Source organism: Sus scrofa, chromosome 6 (genome assembly GCF_054392235.1).
Source record: "Sus scrofa isolate SSC_HxYL_T2T_F1_AM1 chromosome 6, Sscrofa_HxYL_maternal_Yorkshire_Landrace_v2.0, whole genome shotgun sequence".
Classification (NCBI taxonomy): Eukaryota; Metazoa; Chordata; class Mammalia; order Artiodactyla; family Suidae; genus Sus; species Sus scrofa.
In genome coordinates, this window is record NC_139388.1 from 145,324,686 (window position 1) to 145,347,157 (window position 22,472).

At 34.4% G+C, this 22,472-nt stretch overlaps 1 protein-coding gene and 1 long non-coding RNA gene across 6 annotated transcripts in view; both read left to right on the plus strand.

Moving 5' to 3' along the window:
• Positions 1-22,472, plus strand: part of NEGR1 (neuronal growth regulator 1) — an 865,843-nt gene that overhangs the window by 108,422 nt on the left and 734,949 nt on the right. The gene's annotated exons all lie outside the window — the stretch shown is intronic.
• LOC146402856 (uncharacterized) lies at positions 2,681-10,311 on the plus strand. Its single transcript, XR_014807977.1, has 2 exons — positions 2,681-5,005; positions 5,484-10,311. It is a non-coding gene; the product is annotated as an uncharacterized LOC146402856 (long non-coding RNA).

Here is a 22,472-nt window from a genome sequence, read left to right on the forward strand (position 1 = left end):
GACCTGTATTTGATTTCATTTCAGGTTCATTTGAACATGTTGAATTAGATCCTCTTAGGTCTCCTCGTTATCAATGGAATTCTTAGACAATTCATGCCACAGAGTATTTATGATAAAACATAGACACACACAGACAAAGCAATATCTTCATTTCAGTTCTGGTCATTATATTTTTAAACTCAACAAAGTAATGACCCTGGGAAACTTGATTAATGTATACTGTAAATCATAAGTTTCTATTCTTCATTTTCATATGATAGCTCAGTTTACTGCACACATGGTCTTCCAATTTGCAATGTAGTGACCTAGAAAAAAAGCATCATTTTTATTTCCGTAGAGACAGCTTTATTTCAGTTCTATCTGATTTAAAGTTGAATCCAAAATTTTAGAAGCGAATGCCTTTTTCAGGGACAAAGAGAATGGGGGACAGATAAAGCAGGGATCATTAAGCGTGTTCTACATAAGCTGGTGAGGCAAGTGGGGCCATTGTACCACATAAAACGTAGTAAACTATTCTCAGGCACTAGTCTCTTACTACATCAGTAGTAAAGTGGGCCTGTTGCCTGGGCCTTCCCAGAGGGCAGCTGGGCAAGTACTATACTAGCACTTGAAAGCTCCAGTAAAGGGTACAGTTGCCACAGAATATCCTATTTCCTGTACTACATCATCTAAGATACTTTATATCCTGCCAATATTACAGAATATTATATTCATGGAAAATTTCCTCAGGATGTATTTTGACCGTGAGCCAATACTTCAAAGACCTTAAGGGCCCATCTTTCACAGATGTCAGCATCCACTCTCTCCTGGGTGGCAAAGAATGTGTGGCTCTCATGAAGATCTTTTTTAATGCATAACTAGGGAAACTTTCTAGAATTTCTTTCCTTTTATTTATTTATTTATTTATTTATTTATTTATTCTTTTTAAGGCTGCACCTGCAGCTTATGGAAGTTCCCAGGCCAGAGGTCAAATCAGAGCTATAGCTGGGGCCTCTGTCACAGCCATGACAACACTAGATCTAGCCGCATCTGCAACCTACACCACAGCTTATGGCAATGCTAGATCTTTAACGCACTGAAGCCAGGACAGTTATCAAATCTATATCCTCATGGAGAAAACTTTAGGTTCTTAACCTGCTGAGTCACAAAAGAAACTCACTTTTTTTTTTTTTTTTTTTTTTTTTTTGGTAAAGAATTTCTAATCCCTTCCATGGCTAATCTTCACATACTTTTCCTATATAGGCCTACGCTCTGCTTTGGGGAACATTTGCTCTGTCTTTCAGGACTTCCATGGATCATATGGTGAAAATGCAGGAGATTTGCTGAAGCGAATAATGCCAGATATTTTCTAGCTACTTTCTATCCTTTTAGGGAATCACGTGTGCAGCTTTGTTCTTAAGTAGCTATGTGGCAGTGATAACTTTGTCTATCAGGTTGGCTTCTGTTCTTTGCCCATGCAAGGAATAGAAAAATCATTAAAGGGAATCAAATTGCATGTGCATCAGTGTTGATGAATGACAGTCCTTGCACTTATCTCGAGTGATGATTTGGATTCATAGCAAGCAGTGGCTGTAACAGGGCCCGCCCTACTAAGTTCCTTTTCAGTGTCATCATCGTGGTAGCTCAGCTGATATGTTCAAATCAAATAGGATGTTTAACATAGCTTTGCTCAAATTTAACAAATAGGCTTTTCATAATAAACACAGTGTTTTTATAATTGTGCACCACAGTTAAACTTATGTATATATCTGTGTGTAGAAAGTATACTTGAGAGTCCCAACCTGCAGAATCCGTACCTCACTGTTTTTTAAAAGTGCTCAAATTGTCTCTTTCTTCCTGGTTCTGTCTTGTGATATGCCGTTCTAAGAATTTTTCCATCTCTTCCAGGTTGTCCATTTAATGGCATGTAGTTGCTGTAGTGCTCCCTTATGGTCCTTTGTATTTCTGTAGTGTCAGTTGTAACTGCTTTTTCATTTCTAATTTCATTGATTTGAAGCCTCTTTTTTTTTCTTGATCTGGCTAAAGGCTTATCCATTTTGTTTATCTTTTTAAAGAACTAGCTTTTAGTTTTGTTGATCTTTATGTTGTTTTCTTTGTCTCTATTTCATTTATTTTTGCTCTGAAACTTATGACTTCTTTCCTTCTACTAACTTTGAATTTTGTTTGTTCTTCTTTCTCTGTTTGTTGTAGTTATAAGGTTAGGTGGTTTATTTGAGATTTTTCTTGTTTCCTGAGGTAAATTTATGTCCCTCTTAGAACTGCTTTTGCTGTGTCCCATAGGTTTTGAATTGTCATGCTTTCATTTTCATTTGTCTCTAGGTATTTTTTGATTTCCTCTTACATGTACTAAAATTAAATTTGTGATTAAAAAACTCCCAAGAAACAAAAGTCCAGGACCACATGGCTTCACCAGCAAATTCTAGCAAACATTTAGAGAAGAGTTAATACCTATCATTCTGAAACTACTGCAAAATATTGTAGAGGAAGGGACACTTTTGAACTCTTTCTATGAGGCCATCATTGCCGTTATATCAAAATCAGGCAGAGATTTCACACACACACACACACACACACACACACACACACACACAAATTAAGGAGTTCCTGTTGTAGCTCTGTTGGTCAAGGACCCAACGTTGTCTCTTTGAGAGTATGGGTTTGACCTCTGGCCTTGCCCAGTGGGTTAAGGACCTGGCATTGCCATAAGCTGTGGGGTAGTCACAGATGAGGCTCAGATCTGGTGTTGCTGTGGCTGTGGCACAGGTCTCAGCTGCAGCTCTGATTCATCCTCTGGCTAGGGAACTTCCATATGCCACTGGTGCAGACATGTAAAGGAAAGAAAAAAAAAATTACATGTCAGTATCACCAATGAACGTAGACACAAAAATACTCAACAAAATAATAGCAAACCAGATCCAACAACACGTTAAAAGGATCATACCCCAAGATCAAGTGGGATTAATCTCAGGGATGCAAGGATTTTCAGTATCGACAAATCAATCAATATGATACACCACGTTAACGAACTGAAAAATAAAAACCATATGATCGTCTCAATACATGCAGAAAAAGTGTTTAACAAAATCCATTTATGTTAAAAAAAAAACCTCTCCAGAAAGTTCTTGCTCAAGACCTATGTCGAGTAATTCCTTTAAAACCTAGAGAAAAGGTACTAGATACTCTTATTGACTCTCAAACTCTAAAATAGTGCTACATGAGGATTGTGACACAATCTGAAATATTACTCATAATATAATATATAAAGCATAATAAAAGATGATTGATACAACTGAAGTTGGAATATATAACCTCTGTGAAAGTTTCCAAAATTTTTATTCCTATATTAATACATGCATTGATTATAGCTTATCTTCCTCGCAGGAGATTCATGTTAACTTCTTATGGGGTAGCAGATATTTTCCAAGTGTTATCACTCAGGTACTTTTCTTATATGTGAAACTCCTTCGTAAACAGAACCACTCTTATGCCTAGACCTCGTACACATCCTGCAAAAACCTTTTATTTGTTCTTTTGTTTTACTTTGATTTGCGTAGTTTGGCTTGGCTTGATTGGTATCTTGGATTATTTTGAGGAGGATCGGAAAATGACCTAGCAAGAACAAAATATAACAAAGTTATAAGATCCGTAGAGACAAAGACTGTGTATATGTCAATAACAACTGGCATTGCAGGCTTGGCACAAAGCAAATATAGGTATTTGAAATATGAGTAAATGAGTGTTAGTTCCAGTGTCCTCATTAATTAATTAATTTATTTTTTTACCCCTTTAAGAACTTTTTAGTTAAGTTTATCAAAATAACCAGGAATAGTTTAGAAGACCTGAAATGTGAATTGGAGCATACTTTATTTACTTCCTACTGTCGCTTCAGGCCTCCCTATTTGTTAGTTAGATCAAATATGACACTTGATTCATACTTGTTTCCTCACTTTTTCTACATCTTATTTGTCAATTTAGTATTTGATGTTTCATGTAAATAGCTTACCCACTGTTGATCATTTTATGTGTATCAGGCACCGATATCATACTACCTTTGTGATTTCATCTAGCATTTGTGAAGTACTTGTTATTACCCCCATTTCGTAGATGAGAAAATTGAAGCCTAGTTTAAATAAAGAACTCATCCAAGTTGTATGCTCTTATTTCAACACATCATTATTTCTGTAAAGAGCTTGAAAGCCTACATTAGTTTTGTAAATATTGGAATAGATTATTCCTGGCTTAGAAAATATATTCAAAAGTGTTTTATATGAAAGGACAATGAAGACAAATATTTATTTTCAATTAATAATCTTAATAGGTGAAAACGCCCAAATCTTTTTTGAATCATAGCATGGTGAATATATGATTTTTGAAGAATTTGAATTATGATAAAATGAGCCAGTATAAGAGATACTATTCTTGCTCAAATGTTAATTATTTCAAAATGGAAATCTAATTATTCATAGGATAATTGACTAGGCTGATAGGTTACATGATTTGTCTCTTCATGACATTTCTTCCATTAAATTATGGTTTGGAAACATTATGAAGGGTGGGCTCCTTCTACTGAAATTGATAGTTAATTTTTCGGTGTCCCTTAACTGCTAACATTTAAAGTGAGCATTTTTATTACTAAAGAGAGATGCTTATGGAACCACTACTGCAATAAGAGTCATAGTGGTTTTAGCAATGATGAAAAGGTTAGATCTATTAGAAGGCACTCAAGGCATAATTGAGATGTATAAAATTTCTGGTACATTATGAAACTGTTTTAAACTTTTGGAGAAAAGTAGAATTGAAGTGATAAAAGAACAAACTGATTTTAAATCATAAGGTTCATTTAAGGATTGCTTTCTTCTCTAGCATGTATTTTTTCCCCATAGGCAACACATTAGCAGAATTATCCTCTAATATTTATTACTATGTATATTATGTCTTATATGTATTATTACATTCAAACAACAAACTTATTCATAGCCCAGGAAGTTCCTGTTGTGGCTCAGCAGTATCGAATCTGACTAGTATCCATGAGCATGCAGGTTCGATCCCTGGCCTTGCTCAGAGGGTTAAGAATCTGGCATTGCCATGAGCTGTGGTGTAGGTTGCAGATGTAGCTTGGATCCCGCATTGCTGTGGCTGTGACATAGGCCGGCAGCTGCAGCTCAAATTCGACCCCTAGCCTGGGAACTTCTATATGCCACAAATGCACCACTAAAACAAACAAACAAACAAAACAAGAAAAAGTTATTCATAGCCATTACCCCTATTTTTTTTTTTTTGTCTTTTTGTCTTTTTTTTTTTTTTTTTTTTTTTTTTTTAGGGCCGCACCTGTGGCATATGGAGGTTCCCAGGCTAGGGGTCAAGTTGGAGCTGTAGCTGCTGGCCTGCACCAGAGCCACAGTAACACCAGGTCTGAGCCGCGTCTGCGACCTACAACACAGCTCACAGCAACACCAGATCCTTAACCCACTGAGCGAGGCCAGGGATCGAACCTGCAACCTCATGGTTCCAGGTCAGATTCATTCCACTGTGCCACAACAGGAACTCCCATTCTCCCTATAATATTCTCATTTTCATCTAACCTGTTAAAATATGGCATACTGACATTCATTCTGAAGGATAATTTATTAATGTATTAATGTACCCAGTGACCTATAGACATCTAATAACTGCTGAAACAGCAAGGCTTAGATTTGCCCTGTGAGTCAATATGTAAAAATTTTAACCCAAAGTTTTGTATCATGTAAGAATGTGACTCTGAGATGTCATTTTAAAGTTCTGCATACAGATATTCTGAGTGAAATAAACTTTTTCATGATGTTCATATCTCTAATATGTTGCTGATGTTTGAAGCAACTGAAAAACTTTTCAGATTTTGTGAGTGTCTACTTGATTTGAACATTCCTGAGATCTTTCCCAGTAGAAAAGTGGTTGTTTGTTCTTGAAATTTAAATAATCCCATTGTGATCTGAAGGAAACAGAACTTTCTGAGTTACCTTGATGGCAAAAATGAATTCTGCAAGAGGCGCTGGAGGGATTGACTTCAACAGCAATGTGCCAGTCAGAAAAAAATTACTTGTGTCCTGATTTGAGTGTCAGTGAATTTGGATGAAACAAATTCCTGGATTTCCAGGGACTACATCTCATCCCTTAAAATGTCCACTCCTGTGTCTTAAACCTTTCCCTCTTGATTACTTCATACTTGGCATACGTGCATGCTCACCTCTTGCTAAAGATTAAAAACAACCAAATTCACATACCAATCTTCTCTCATCTCATGTCTATCCCAAGTACTACATTACCTCGGTCCGCACAGCTGGGAAGTTGTTTACACTTTTCCAGACCATCCCTTAGCATTATTTATCTACTCTATTGTGAGCTTGATCCCAATTTTATTATTTTTTTTCTAAATAGCTTCATGCTTCCCATCCTCTAATTACCTTGTGTAGATAATCTTATTTTCTCACTTCTTAAGTTAGATGCTAGTGTATTTATGTCTGCATTTCTTCTTATTCTAAAATGTTTATTTAAAGCTGTCAGTGTCTCTGTAAGTACGGCTTTTACTGCATTCCTCAATAATTGCTATGCAATATTTTTGTTATGATTCAAATCTGAATTTGAAAAAATATGTTATGATTTATGCTTTGATTATACATTGTTAATTAATGTATAAATTTAATATTGTTTATAAGTTAATTGGACTGTGGTCACAGACATAATTCTTTGCTACTGGTTTAGATCACTTCTATGCTGGAGTCCTAGCATGTGGACATGTTTGTAATTGCCTTATATAATCTTGAGAAGGATGAGTGTTCTCCATATATTCCATATATGTCCATTAAATTTAGGTTATTGATTGTGTTCTTTAAATACTTTTTATCTAGTCTATATTGTTTTCCAACATGACCTATCAATATTGAAAATAACATAGTGGTATCTCTTACTTTGGCAATTACTATATAAAATTTCTTTGGGTTCTATCAATTTTTCGTCTATAAAACTTTTGCTTTTTTATTAGGTGTATGCATTTTGAGGACTATATCTTCTGAATAACCTTTTATCATTATATAAGAGGGTAACGTTCATAAAATTTTTGTAATTTACCTGACTTTTGTCTTATTAAAGACAAGTCTCTTTTTCTAACATCATAGAAATATTTTCTGTATTTTCTGAGACGTACTGTTTATTTTTTTAAGTATTGTATTTTCCCTTTGTTTCTCTTATTGCTTTGACGGCGGCTTCAGGTACTCTTTGCATAGTAACAATTACAGTAAATGTCCTTTCTCTTTTAAAGTGTTCAACTTTATGAAGTGTTTTAAATATTTTATCAAGTATTATACATGTGTGATATGAACATACATATAATTTTATATACCGTTGTATTATCATTTCCTATTTATCTCTCTAACAATCTTTTGAGCTGTAAGTTCCTTCAGGAGAATATCCTTTTTTTTAACCATTATATATCCATTGGCTAGCATAATGCCTAATATGTGGTAAATATTAAATTAGTATTTATTAAGTTTGAGTAAAAAAATAAATATATACTATCAGAAGCAAGTGTTTATGAACTAAAAACTGGATAATGACCAAATCATCGTACAAACCTTTGATCATTATTTTGGGGGTTGTTTGTGTTTTTTATTTCAACAAATGATTTTTCTGAATTTGTTAAAAATAGTATTTTATGAGTTAGGAGTTTGTTTAGTTGCCTGGGGTTTGCCTGTTGTTGTTTTATTTTTCATTTATTTCTCTTTTTAAAATAACACTTGCTAAAGCCAGAGATGTTATTGATGGACCAAAATAAGAATTGAGCCACAAAAAAGCTGGTGAATCAGGAACATGGTGATTGTGTTAACTTTGTATTATTATTATGTTTCTAGTCAAGTTGCAGAGTAGCATTTTAAAAGTCATGTGAATAAGTAAAATTACCATTTTGGGCTTTGCACAACTTTTTAGTTCATTTTATTTTATTTTATTTTTTAATTTTTTAGGGCCACACCTGCAGCATATGGAAGTTCCCAGGCTAGGCTTAAGATCAGAGCTGCAGCTGCCAGCCTACATCACAGCAACACCAGATCCCAGACTAGTCTGTGACCTACACTGCAGCTCATGGCAATGCCAGATCCTCAACCCACTGAGCTGAGCGGGGCCAGGAATTGAACATGTGTCCTTATGGGTGATAGTCAGGTTTGTTACCGCTGAGCCACAAGAGGAGCTCCTAGAGTTCATTTTATAGTGTAAACATTAATGTGAATGTGTGTATTTTTAAAAGCTAAAAATCATCAGAAAGTCTTAACTTGTAATTTCTGGCTAATTATGGCTGCAGAAGTCCAGGCTTTCCACAAACTCTAATCAACCTTGTTAGAAAACCATTCATTTCACAAAGTAGACTGCTAGCCACATACCATCAAAAATACCTCTGTTTCAAAATTTAAAATTAGAAATAGATGTAGTAAAATTTGACTTGACTTTGACATTTGCTAAGGTGCCAGGTAAACTCAATTTAGTTTTGTTTTGTTTGTCAATCATCAAGTAATTATTAGAAATATTGTCCTATTCAAATATATTTCAGTTCATTTTTGCAATGGTTATATTTACTCATTCTAAAAGCAAAAATTCCTATTACAGGCCCCTAAACTTCACAGTCTTAAGAAATCTCAGCCAGGTTGCCTCTTTTATTATACATTCTTTTTTAAAAGAAGCAGTGAGTAGCTTTTCTTCTCAAGTCAATGTGTGTCAGTTACAAATTCATAGTACCTTTGTAGCTTGAAAGGCTCGTGCTTCATGACAGGTGTCAAGACTGGTGATGATTCAAATTAATATTAAAGAATAATAAATGAGGAGTAGAAGAATTCTGCAGAATCTTCTCTAAGACACTCAGTTTTAAGACCTTAATGTCCATAAAAATGAATTGCTACTAGGCAAATTATGAGATGATTTGGAATAGTGGTACTTGAAGAGACTAACACAGATTTGTGTGACAGGCTTTTTTAATATAAGTCTGATATTCGAGTTATAAACTGGTTTTCTAGTTATTAGTAATTGGTAGATATAAAAGTCTAACTTTGTAGATAGGGTCTATTTATGTTTCATTTTTTTCTGAATAAGGTTAAGTGTTAAGATATATTATTTCTCAGTGCTTCTTTTAAATTTAGTATATAAATAGAATATGGTATTGAACTCTTGAAGATTTTAAGAACTTTCTGTGTTTTAGAAAATGTCCTAAGTCCTTTAGGAAATACTATATCAATGAAGATTATTTTTTATGAACTTACATGTTTCTAAATAAATGAAACTAAAATAAAATTTGCATTATGAATACAAATAAAAACATATACACAAAACAAACACACACACATTGCACAGTTTCTAAGAGTGAGATTAACTAAGCCAGCCATAACCAAAGTACATTGATTAGAAATATAGGCCAATGCAGATAGTATAATAAATTCCTATGGATTTGAAAGAAACTGCCCACCATCATATAATAGGAAAGTCCTCTTTTCCCAAAATTCACAAAAATTCTACTTATAAATGCAGTCTCTGAATTGTGTGAATGCACACCAGTGACATGTGCTGTGTTCACTTATGCCACCTACCCACATGTGTTAAAATGGCAAATTAAAACGGCTTTTCAGATATAGCACTGATATTGACAGAGTTGAAAGAAATTGCTCTGCCATGAATTAAAATGTAGTTTTGTGAAGACATTTCACCCCACTCCCCACCACCACAGCGGGCAGAAAAAAGAAATGGAAAATCACACAGCATCTAGGAAAAATAGATACTCTGAGATTTCTGAATAATGTCCTTCAACTTTCAAATAAAGATGAAAGTAAGTCAATTCCAACTGTGAATAGCTGATGAAATTCTTATAGCTGATGAAATTCTTCATAGCTGATGAAATTCTTCATATTTGAGTAGAAAATAAAATTAAGTATGAAAGTGGGTAGAGTTAGTAAAAAGAAATCCTAATTGGAGTGACAGTCACCAAAGGAAAAAGAACAGAGTGATATTTAGAAATGTTGTTTTGTAAAAGGCAAAAGATTTATACGATATGAAGAGAAACCAGAGCTTGGGCGTATCAGACACAACTTAGAATAGATTACAAGGAGATCCTGCTGAATAGCATTGAGAACTATGTCTAGATACTCATGTTGCAACAGAAGAAAGGGTGGGGGAAAACCTGTAATTGTAATGTATACATGTAAGGATAACCTGACCCCCTTGCTGTACAGTGGGAAAATAAAAAAAAAAAAAAAGAAATGTTGTTTTGGAGTAATACTTAGTAAAGAAAAAAGAGAAAAATAAGGAAGGTGGAGAATAAAGGTTGGAAGAGGAACACACAGAAAAACAGAAAGTTAAAACAGAACTATCCCAGGATATTGATATCTTCTGAGATGAGCCTCGTACCGTCAAATGCCCGCTTATCTATGGATAGGGAAGAAACAATTTTTATCAGCCTAGCCCAGCAAAACTTAATACCAAAATACCCTGCTTTATAGAGCACGTGAAAACAACATATATTTTTAAAAAGCATGATGTTTGTATGCTCACCTGTCAACTTCAGGTTCGCACATGGCTGCTTCAGTACCCAGAAAAAAAAACCTCTGTTTCGCACTACCTTGAAAATTCTATTTTCTGTTATTACGTTTAGTGTTCACAGCTAATGAAAATGCTGTTCAACAACTCGATTCGCTTGAAATGAACTCTCAATGATTAATGTACCTGGAATAAAAATAAAGCTACATGGGTATACCTCAATGAAGTCAGAGGAGCACATGCAATATAAATTTTAAGAAGTTGACTCTGAGGATGCCATTTTTTTTTTTTTTGAGCATGTCGTTCTACATACTATTCAGTATATTGAGATATACTGGTATTATCCTGGATAAATAGACCATTTATACTCAGTCTCTGTAAAACTCTAGATTCACTATCGTGAATTCCAGTGTCCACTATGTAGTTTTTTGCTAAAACTGACAACAGCATGACTCCGACATGCTTTTATCTAGTTCATTTTATAAGCACATACAGAAGGACAGTTAAATCTGAGCTGCATATTTGGATTTTAATGACATGCCAGAATCAAGTCTTGCCTTGTAATTTTCTAAAGCAAGAAAAATTATAAGGAAATCAGAAAAAATGCTATTAGTTCTGATGGGGTGTATGGGAGAAGATCAAGAAGCAGGAGATATTTCAAAGAAGACAGATTCCTTCCTTCTAAAGAGTAGAAATCAACAAACCCTTATTTAACATCTTCTCATCTCTGAAATTTTATGTTATCAGAAAGGTAAAAAGCTGTCTAAGGGAAAGCATTCAAGTCTACATAGTTTGTTTATAAAACACAGGACTATTAAGTAGTACCAATTATGGTAAGACACTGAATGTTTTTGCTTTGCTTCTTTCACATGTGGGATACATGGATATCTGATTATGAAAGTGTGTGCTCCATGCGTATATACGTTCTATGTGCTGAATTTCCAATTCACATCCTATAGCAATGATTTTTTTATATGTATATATGGTTCATTACTCATCCATTTTAACAACATAGAATTTTGTGATTATAGCCTCTGCACATTAGTAATAAAAACCTCACATGCAAATAATATTAAAATATAAGATAATGTTAAATAATTATATCCTTTCTCTCACCATATATTCCCATATGTAGCCCTATAGCCTAGTACAGTCCTAGGTATTCAATCGTATATGTTTAAGAAAAATAAGTGAAGGAATAAAATAAAATTTGGATTGCTTTCAAGACATATAAGTTTTGCATTACTTAGAGTGACTAGAATGATAGTGTATGTTTGGTACATTCAACTCAGGATTTATTATGCACTTTTTTTCAGAATCCTTTTTACTTTAAGGGATGATTTTCTTTTAATAATTATACTACAAAACCTGAGGTATATAACACTTCTCCATCAAAAATGGAATTGGTACAAAAGGGGAAGAGGCATTGAGAAAGTCCCAAGTCATTGTAAAAGGACCTTCCCCAATTGAAAAGCACTAAATTACTGAATATGTACATTTACAACTGTTTCCTTTGCCCTCATTACATTTTCTTGAAATAAAACCAAAGTGGCCTCAATTCACAATATAACTGAATACTAAAACACTCAATATAGGATAAAATGTATACCTAGCACAAAATTTTTTATTGCTTTTCATAATTGCTTTAAATATATTCACGATTGGGTAGAAAAATGACTGCCTTAAAGGATATTCTTTTGTGGGTCAGAAAAAGTGATTATTTATTAATGAGATGCAAATCCTACAAAAAGTTAATCAGAAAAAAAATAAACTACAATTAACCCTTGAACAAGAGCTTGAAATGTGTGAATCCACCTATATGTGGATTTTTCTGTAATAATGCCCCAGTGTTATATACATCAGTAGCTGGTTGAATCTGTGAATGCAGAACCTGGGATACGGAAGACCAACTATTAGTTATACAAAGGTGTTTGACTGCATGGAGGGTTGGAGCAACCAAGCCCTGCTTGTTCAAGACTCAAATGTAGTATAATTTTTGCAAATTAAACCATATTAAAAATATAAAATTGTTCTTAATTTGTTAGGAATACTCAGTGACTCTTTGGTCTTCTTTGGCCACAGTGACTCCTTATTCCCCACTTTTGATGTTTACTCCAGCATGAAGATACATCAATTTATGTATCTATGTCTTTTCCTCATCTTTTTAGTCATGCTCCCTTAGGGGCAGCATGACTCTCTTGATTGGTGAATTTGGAAGGAGTACTTTGCAGTGTACAGCCAAGACTTTCAGGGGAAACCTAGTTATATAAATACGTTATCCTGGGGTTTGGATTTAGTAAGCATAATTTCTGGTATATGTAAGCCAGTTTCTCTGTTATCAGCTTTGCAATATTTCTGTGTACACCTGCATTTTGGTTTGCTTTGTTTGTTTGAAGTAGTTTAGCATGAAGCAGAAAAGAGAATAAATAATGGACTCCTTAGCTACAACAAAATGTTTTTTCAAAACTTATAAATTGATTTTTATTGTGTTGCAAATGCATAAAATGAGATCTACCCTTTTAACAAATGTTTGGATGTACAATACAGTGTTGTTAACTTTAGGTACATCCTAAAGGCCATCTGTATGTCTTCTTTGGAAAAACGTCTATTTAGATCTTTTGCCCAGTCTTTTGATTAGGTTGTTTGTTATATCAATGATGAGTTGTATGAATTGTTTTTATATTTGGATAGTATCTTGTTGAAGATTTTTGCATTTGTGTTCATCAGAGATTTGGGCATATAGGTTTTGGGGGGTTTTTGTTTGTTTGTAGTGGTTTTGGCTTTGGTATCAGGGTAATTCTGTCCTCATAAAAGTTAGAAAGTGTTTCCTACTTTTCAATTATTTGGGAGATTTTGAAAATCAGCATTAATTCTATATGTGTTTGATATAGTTCACCAGTGAAACCATCTGATTTGGGGCTTCCTTGTTGGGAGTAGGAGTTATTAAAAACAGAGATAAAAAAGCTTTTATTTCAATATTTTAATCAGAATACTTTTACCCCAAAAAATTAGCAAAATGACTTTGATGGGATTTGTACATATTTTCACATGTTCATCAAACTTTTATAAAAATTCTTTCTTTGGTTTCAAGGGGCATATATGTATGAGTACACACACGTGCACACACACACACACACACACACACACACACATCTCTAGCTGTCTTAATACTCCTCACTGGATTGATATAGGTAAATGTAGTTTACCTTTATTCACCTTCTGCTTTTACATATCACCAAGCCACTATCCCTTTATCGTAAAGAGTAACTACATGATGACATATATTCTCATTGTAATATTGTCTGGAAGAACTGATAGAAAGTCTTGCAAAGCATACACAGCAAATGCTGACAGAATATCTTTTATATTCCAGGCACATGATATGCTTTCTATATATATCAGCTGAATTAATGAATGAGTAAACTAAAAGCATTTTTAAAACTATGAGGTTTTATGGACACTTACGTATAAAATGAAAGGAATTCATTTCATTAATAGTTTGAAAAACCTAATAGTAAAGACAATAGAAGGTGCTATGCTATTTTTTCATTTTCAGTTTTGTTCCAAAATTATTCAATACTATGATATCTTCTATTTTGATGTTTATGTATTACTGAATTTGAATCTGTGGGATGTTTAGTTAAGCTAAAATCTTCATGTCACTAGAATTTTCCCCCAAATCAGAAGAATGAAGTAAGGTTCACAGCAATGTTGCTCCATAATAGTTTTATATTTTTTGTTAATTAATTTCAACTGTTTAAAGTTTATTGCTTTCCACTTGAAGATTAGTAGTTTTACAAATGGAATTCTATACTTGCAACTTTTTGGATATATGCTACCTTATTTGGTCTGTAGTGTGATTATGTATTTATTTATTTGGCTAAATAGAAATCCTTCGTAATAATCATTTAATCCTCACTATAATCCTATAAGACAGACACTGTTAAAATCCCCATTGTATCTTAGAGAAATAGAGGCACATAAGAGATTAATAAGTTTCCATACATTACACAATAATAAATTTTAAAGGAAGGTTATGAATCCATGCAGTGTAGCTCTGGAGTCTGTGATCTTAACAAATTGGAATACTGCCTCTCTAAAAGGCCTTTATAAATAAATGGTCATGATCACGGGTGAATGATGATTCCCATCATCTTCCTTGCCAGTCACTTTGTGGCCCCCTTTGCTACTACATAGTAGATAATGAGGGCAGATTTATTTCTAGATTAAGTGAGGAATTTTAATATTTCATCATTCATGTTATTCAGGCTATATTTGTTTGTGTACTTTTTACTAGCTCATTCACTAAGTACCTCCTATGTGTTGGTTTCTGTGCTATGCATTGAGCAAAACCAAAAAGTTTCCTGAGTCTGATTTGCTGAAGAGTGAAGAAGAATTAAGGTACATACAAATAATTAGTTATTTGTTATTAAAAGCGAAACAAAATTAAAACAAAACACGATATGTGAAATTTCATTCCATATGGTGCAGGAACAGCAACATTTGTGAGATGTGTCTGATGTGGTGACCTTCATTCTGATTCTCTATCAGTCATGAAACACATGTTATGGAGCACTCACTCTCCAGTCACTGTGTCAGGTGTGGAAATGATACAACACAACAAATGACAAATATATCCGCTACTTCCATTGAATCTAAATCAACCAACCATCTCCATTACCTATCACCCTTTCATTCTCCACTTCCCAGTGCTCTTTCTGACATCCCTCAGGCAGGTACTATTTCTACTTGCTTCAGTACAAACACAGTTGCCATGCAAACACCTACACATACACACACACATTCAAAGTTTATGAATCACTCATCAGATAATGCAATTAATTTGATTGTGCTAGTAAGAAATGTTCTAATAGGAGATCTTGGATCCTCTCCTTATTTCTAAATATCATGCATTTTAGCTAAAGGGATGTTGTTTCACATAAAGATGATTGGACCAGAAACCAAAAAAAAAAAAAAAACAAGTTTGAGACAGATTTAGTATTTGAGTCCCTGATGCAGTTAGGATTAAATGAGATTATGTATGGAAGGTTCCATGAAAGCTTAAAGATATTCAACAAATTGATTATTTGTTTAAATGGGACAAAATATCTGAAAGTATTTTTAAACAATAAAGTTATATATATTCTTTCCCTTTCTCTCTATCTCCCCTATCTAAATCAATCAATCATCAAATTATCATGATTAGTACTTAGTTTATCTTATTTCTTGCCTAAAATGGTTCAGGTAGTGGGAAACTCTTTTATGTTGAATCATCCTAGCAAACTGTAGGCCAATGTTTTGGTAGCATAGACTTCTTTGTATCCTAAAATTACATTCAGTAGATGAAAATTGTGTTGCTTATATTGAAGATCAGTCTTTCATTCTTCATACCCATGAATCTCTATTTCTTTGTCTCTCTGAAAATTATTCAGAATTACCTTTGCTTAGAAGGAAGTTTTTTTTTAAAAGAATCACACTTTTACAGAGGAGAACCTCTCTAGCAAAGCATTACATTATAAAATCTAAGTATGAATTGCTTACCTCCTTGCTTGGGAGGAAATGGAGTTAGTCTGTTGAAGTAGATGAATAATGAACTATGGGTCCTCTCTGGTCTCTATTGTTTGATTCTCTGATACAGAGTTGCTTTGTTAAAGTAATAGTTACTCTATCAGTTTATTTATGATGATTGCATGAGTGCAGTGTTAATGTAGTTACTTCATTCCTTTTCTTTATTAGCTTGTGACTTTTTTATTACCATGCGTTTCCTTTTTGCTATAAATTGTTAATTATTACCTTGATAGCACTGAGTAAAACTTCTATTAAACATCATTGTTTGACTAGCAGTTATGAAGATTTACTTTTGCTAAACCCCTACCACGCTAAACAGTCATAAACCAGTGGACACAGTGTGTTAAAGAAAAGCCACTCTTCTGGGGAATTGATAGGGTGACAGACATTCAGAAATCAAATCCTTCCTCCACAATCAGTTTCTCTATGTGGTTCAGTTTATCAGAACTATAAGGCTCTCTCAAAATGATCTAATCATTTTATCTTTGATAATTGGATATAATTTAATAATGTGATTCTTCTAGAGACTAGCAAGCAACAGTGAGGTGGTAAAATTAGCTACTGTCTGGACTCAAAGAACAAAGGAAAGTGTAAGGTCGGCTATAGTTACCAGCATTAAACCTCCAAAATAGTGAAAATTTTAGTCCAAACCTAGCTGTTGTCAAATGAGGCATGGGAAACAGAGAAGAAATAATTTAATTGAGATTGCTGGCAATATATAATAGATATATGGTCTAAGGAAATAAATACTCCTATTTTATAACTTCTGCTATGACTACTTTTGAAACTTTCATAATATTTAAGCTCTACTGTCTCCGATTAAAATATATTCATGATTAAAAAAAGAATGAAAAATAAAGAAACGTATAAAGGCTAACAATAACATTCTACTCACCAAATAGACTTACCAACTGCTGACACTTTGCAATACTTATTTATACTTTGTTGTTAAAGGAATAACATGATGCAGCAAGAAATATATAAAGAATAAAGTATTATAAATAAAGTTAAGAATCTTTCCCTCAGTCTAATTTATTTTTCCCTAACCTTGAATTATTTCATAAGCAACCTGAAGATGGTGTGCATCTGTGCCTTCTAAGTTTTAATTTTGTGTATAATAATGTGTTTATGTTTTTAAAATATATAAATGATACCATACAGTAGCCATGTATTGGCCATTTGCTTTTTTCTAATAATGTGCCATTTTGGCAACTTATTCATGTCTATTAGAGTACTCTAATTCATTCATGTTATCTGCTTTATAGTATTGTATGAAAATATTTTCCAGGATATATCTTTCTTTCTCTTTCTCTTTTCCTTCCTTTCTCCCTCCCTTCATCCTTCCCACTCTTCCTCCTTCTCTTTCTCCCTCTTTCTTACCTTTTTTAGAAATTTATTGGTTGCTTTCAATCTGATGAATTGATTGTTATTCGTATTCCTTTTCTCATGATACCACTTTTTTTTTTTTTTTGCCTTTTTAGGGTCGCACCAGCAGCACATGGAAGTTCCCAGTCTAGGGGTCCAATTGGAGCTACAGCTGCCAGTCTACACCACAGCCATAGCAACACCAGATCTGAGCCTCAACCCACTGTACAAGGCCAGGGATTGAACACTTGTCCTCATGGATAATAGTCAGGGTTCATTACTGCTGAGCCACAACAGAAACTCCATGACACCACATTTAAATTGTACCTATTTCTGGTACAATTAGTAATCATTTCTTATAGTAATCATTTGGGTATTTTTAACAAGTATTCTCAACTTGACAAAACACAAAATTTGTTAGTAGCTCTATTTTCCACCTAAACCTTCCAGGATTCAGAATGCCTGAATATCCATTTGCCTCACATGAAATCTTTGATGCTATGCTACATTGTTTTAATTGTTTAATTGTTTATTGTTTTTATAACCCACCATTGGAAATTATTGTGATTTCCAATGTGTATATTAAAATTTACCCACAATGTACCAATTTCTATGCTTTTTTGTGCTTTTTCCATCCTTCTCCTTTCTCCTGGATTTTGTTAGTTCTTCCTTTTCAATTCTTTATGGTACATTTAACAAGAATATATGAACAATATTTTATCAGAAAAATACTTCATTTTTCTCTGATCCCTCAGTGATAGTTCAGATGGGTCTAGAATTCAAGAGTCATGGGTATTTTTCTTAAGCAACTTGGAAAAGTTATCATATTATAGTCTTTATTAATGTTGGTTAAAAGACACCTACCAATATAATTATTGTTCTTCTGTTTGTATTCTGATTTTTTTCTGTCTTTGGTGTTCTGATATTTTTGAATACTGTCACGGATTTTTTTAAAATGTAGACTTTGATTGGCTATACTTCTTCAATCTGAAGATTTATTTTTTAAATTTAGAAGATTCTTATGTATTAGCATTTCAATATTGCTTTCCTCCATTCTATACTCACATTCCAAAATATATAATATATATGAATTGGGGCATCTCATCCTATTCTTTATATTTCTTAACATTCCCCTAATTGTTTGCTGTTTCTTTATATCTATTTGTCTTATATAACATGGCTGATCTCAGATAATTTCCAGTTTACTAATCTTCCAGGTAACTAACATTGACCTATTGTTCAGTCTCTTCATTCAGTTTTAATGTAGTGAATATTTTTTAATTTCTATGTTTTTTCAAAAATTTATTTTTTGAGGTTTTTATGGCTTATTATCATGTTGATGTCTTCTTTATCTACTTAATTTTAAATATGATTTATATCAGATTTTTCTTTGTTTTACACTCAAGGTGCAAGTTATTCTATCTGCAATATCTGTTGTCTCTTCCTAGTGCTACTTGCTATTTTATTGCCTTATCTGACTTATAAATTTTAGGTTGCAAGTGCATCTACACCAGTGTTTTCTTTCCATTAGCTTGTTTATTTGTGAGGATCATGCATCATGAACTTTTGAAGTGTATTTCAGAGACATTTACACTGTAATTTTATTTACACAGAGCCTAAGTAAGAAGAAAACTCATGGGCCCTCCTCAGGATAGGTGGAAGGAGTTACTATTTTTCATTTTCTTCAAGAATGGAAAAGTACTCCAACTCTTCCATTTTAAGGCAAATATCTCCATTCTAGCCCCATATCCTCTGCCAGCTGAAGTCCAGACTTCCATCCCCATACAGTAATTACAACTCCAGTGGTTCATCTGTAGGTCAAATACTCAGCCTCTGCAAGCACAATATATAAAATCTGGCTCAAGGGAGTCCAATCAAAGTGGCAGAATAGGAGAATGTGAAACTCACCACCCATCTAAAACATCAAAAATACATCTATAAGTAGAACAATCCTCACTGAAAATTATTTCCTCTGGAAACTGGCAGAAAGACTCCTGTACAACCAAAGCTATAAGATCTACACAGAATCTGGTAGAAATGGGTGAGAAGAGATCACGTTGGAACCTGTGCCCCAGGAGAGAAGTCAGACGAAAAGGGAAATTATACTGGCAGATATTTGCACTGGATAGTGAGCAATTCAAATCATATAGGGAGTGCCCCAGTCCTGGGGTCCGATACAGAGAAGATGTGCACCTTTGGCTGGCTAGAGGGTCACTGGGACTAACAGGAGGCTGTGGGAAGCATGGGCTCTCCTTGAGAAGAGTAAGCATGCATCAGCTTGCTCTCAAGGCAGGGCAGAGAGAGCAGATTGAGGACTGCTTGAGTGCCCACCTAGTTTCCTGTGACCACCCAAGTACACACCTCAGTGTGAGCCAAGTGAACATTCCAGTTCTGCCTATTTCACATCTCAGCTCTGCACTGGAATTCAGGCTGGCCTGACCAGAAAGAGAACTTGGCTATGGGATAGAGAGGTAATTTGGCCTTGGGGAAGCATCTGAGCCAAGTGGGAGCAGTCATTGATGGTACTTACATAGGCAGCACATCAGGGTTGCTCCTGATCTATGACAGACTCCTGACTGCCACAGTCCACACTCTGATACAAAGCAAGAGCCCATGTGGACCCCACCTGCCCTGCTGCACTGCTCTGCAACAGGATGGAAGTGCAGAGACTAGGGGTGGTGGCATTGGCTCTGAGTGACAAAGGAGACTCGGACCTGAAGCTAGAGTGAGGACAGCTACTATGTGCTTGCATGGGAGCCAGCCCAAACCCCTGTCTGCAGCAGGCCCACTTTAGCCTGTGTCTAGTCACAAGCCAAGAACCTACATAGGTCTCTCTTGCTTCAGCACTATTCCCCTACAGGGGAAAGGGAGCTAGTTTTGGAAGCATGAGGAGCACACACTGAAAGAGAACAAACCTATCTCAGAACCAACCCTACAAGACTTCTGTTCCAGCAATCTGGGATCCACCTCTACCCTCAGAAGGGTGATGAAAGCCCTGGGTTGAGGGGCCTCACACTTAATTTCTGCTCTAGCCCCTTCATCTCCAGCCCCACCTTCCATCAGAATGATGGCTGCCAGCACACCCTGGGGAAAGACATGACTTGTGTTCACATCAAATCCATCTCTCTCACCAAAGACACTGGACACATTCAGACTGTATAAGGATGCACCCACATAACGATACCACTTCAAGAACACAACTGCTAACTCTTTCACCTAAATTCATAAAGACAGGGAAAGTTAAGCAGAATGAGAAGACAGAGGAACTGGTCTGAGTTGAAAGAGGAAGAGAAAACCCCAGAAAAAATAAATAATGAAACAGAAATAAACAATTTACGAGGCAAATAAGTCAAAGCATCAGAGTGATAACTGAATTAGGGAAGAGGAAAAATGAACACAGTAATAATTTTAACAAGGAAGTAGAAAATACAAAAAAGAACCAGTCAAAACTGAAGAATGCAATAATTGAAATTGAGAACATGCTAGAACGAATTAATAGCAGACTAAGTGATAACAGAATAATGCATAAGTGATCTAGAAGGGAGAATAATTAATATCATCCAATCAGAAAGCAAAAAAAAAAAAGGAACATAGTTTAGGAGATTTCTGGTATAACATCAGTCATACAAACATTTGGTTACAGGGCTCTCAGAGGGAGAGGAAGAAAGAAGGGGATTAAAACATGTATTTAATGAACTATGGCTTAAAACTTCACAAGTCAGAAGAAAGAAATAGATATATATAGGAAGCACAAAGGGTCTAAAAATAAGATGAACTCAGACTCATATCAAGACATTAAAATGTCAAAACTTAAATAGAGAATTATAAAGGTAGCAAGAGAAAATCAAAGAGCTATATACAAGGGGATCTCCATAAGGCTACCAGTTGATTTTGCTGCAGACCGATATCTTTGGTGAATATGGATGCAGAAATCCTACACAAAATATCAGCACACCAAATCCAGCAATATAGAAAAAGGATCATACACCACAATCAAAGATGGTTCAGTATTCACAATTCAATCAATATGATATACCACATTTACAAAATGAGTGGGGGGGGTCACATGATCATCTCAATATATGCAGAAAAAGCATTTGAAAAAAATTCAACATCCATTTATGATAAAAACTCTTATCAAAGTGGGTATAGAGGGAACATATCTCAACATAATAAGCACTGTTTATGACAAACCCACAGCTAACATGACACTCAGAGGTATCAAGCCAAGTTTTTCCTCTAAAATCAGGAACAAGGCAGGGATACCCACTCTCACATGATAGGGGTGTGGGATTGAGAGATACAATCTACTATGAATAAAATATAAACGCAACAAGGATATTTCTACAGCACAGGGATATATAGACAATATTTTGTAATAATTTTAGATGAAGTAAAATATTGAATCATGTGATATATACTTGAAAATAATACTGTAAATCAGCTACACGTCAGTTAAAAAAATCTGGCTATAAACTGTTCCTGGCCTCAGATAATTCTCTCTTTTTTTTTTTGTCTAATTTTTGGAACTTTGGAAACATGGATATTCCTGAGTTGCTTTATACGATATGTAATTTAGGATTTTATATTTTTGTAATACGAAAAGACTCTACATCAGCTAAGCCTGCTTTGTTGTCAGATGTGCTTCATCATATACTTAAGTCTTAGAATTATATTTACGTCACTGACCAAAATTCTTATTACTAAGGCAAGGGACATGGTGCATGTGCCATCAGAGTCTTAAGAATTATGTCATTCTTTATGTGTGCATGAATATTTGTGTGTTTTTGTTTGTGTGTATGTTTAGGTTGACAAGTTTTGAGTATTATTTTGGACAAAACATATTTAGACATTTTAAATTTAGGTCAATTGTTAAATAGGTTACCAATGTCAAAAATAACAACAAAGTATCAGAGGAAAACAGGGTGAGTTCATAATTATAACAGGTAAATAAATCAAGAAGTCATAACTAAATATTTTCACTTAATAATAAA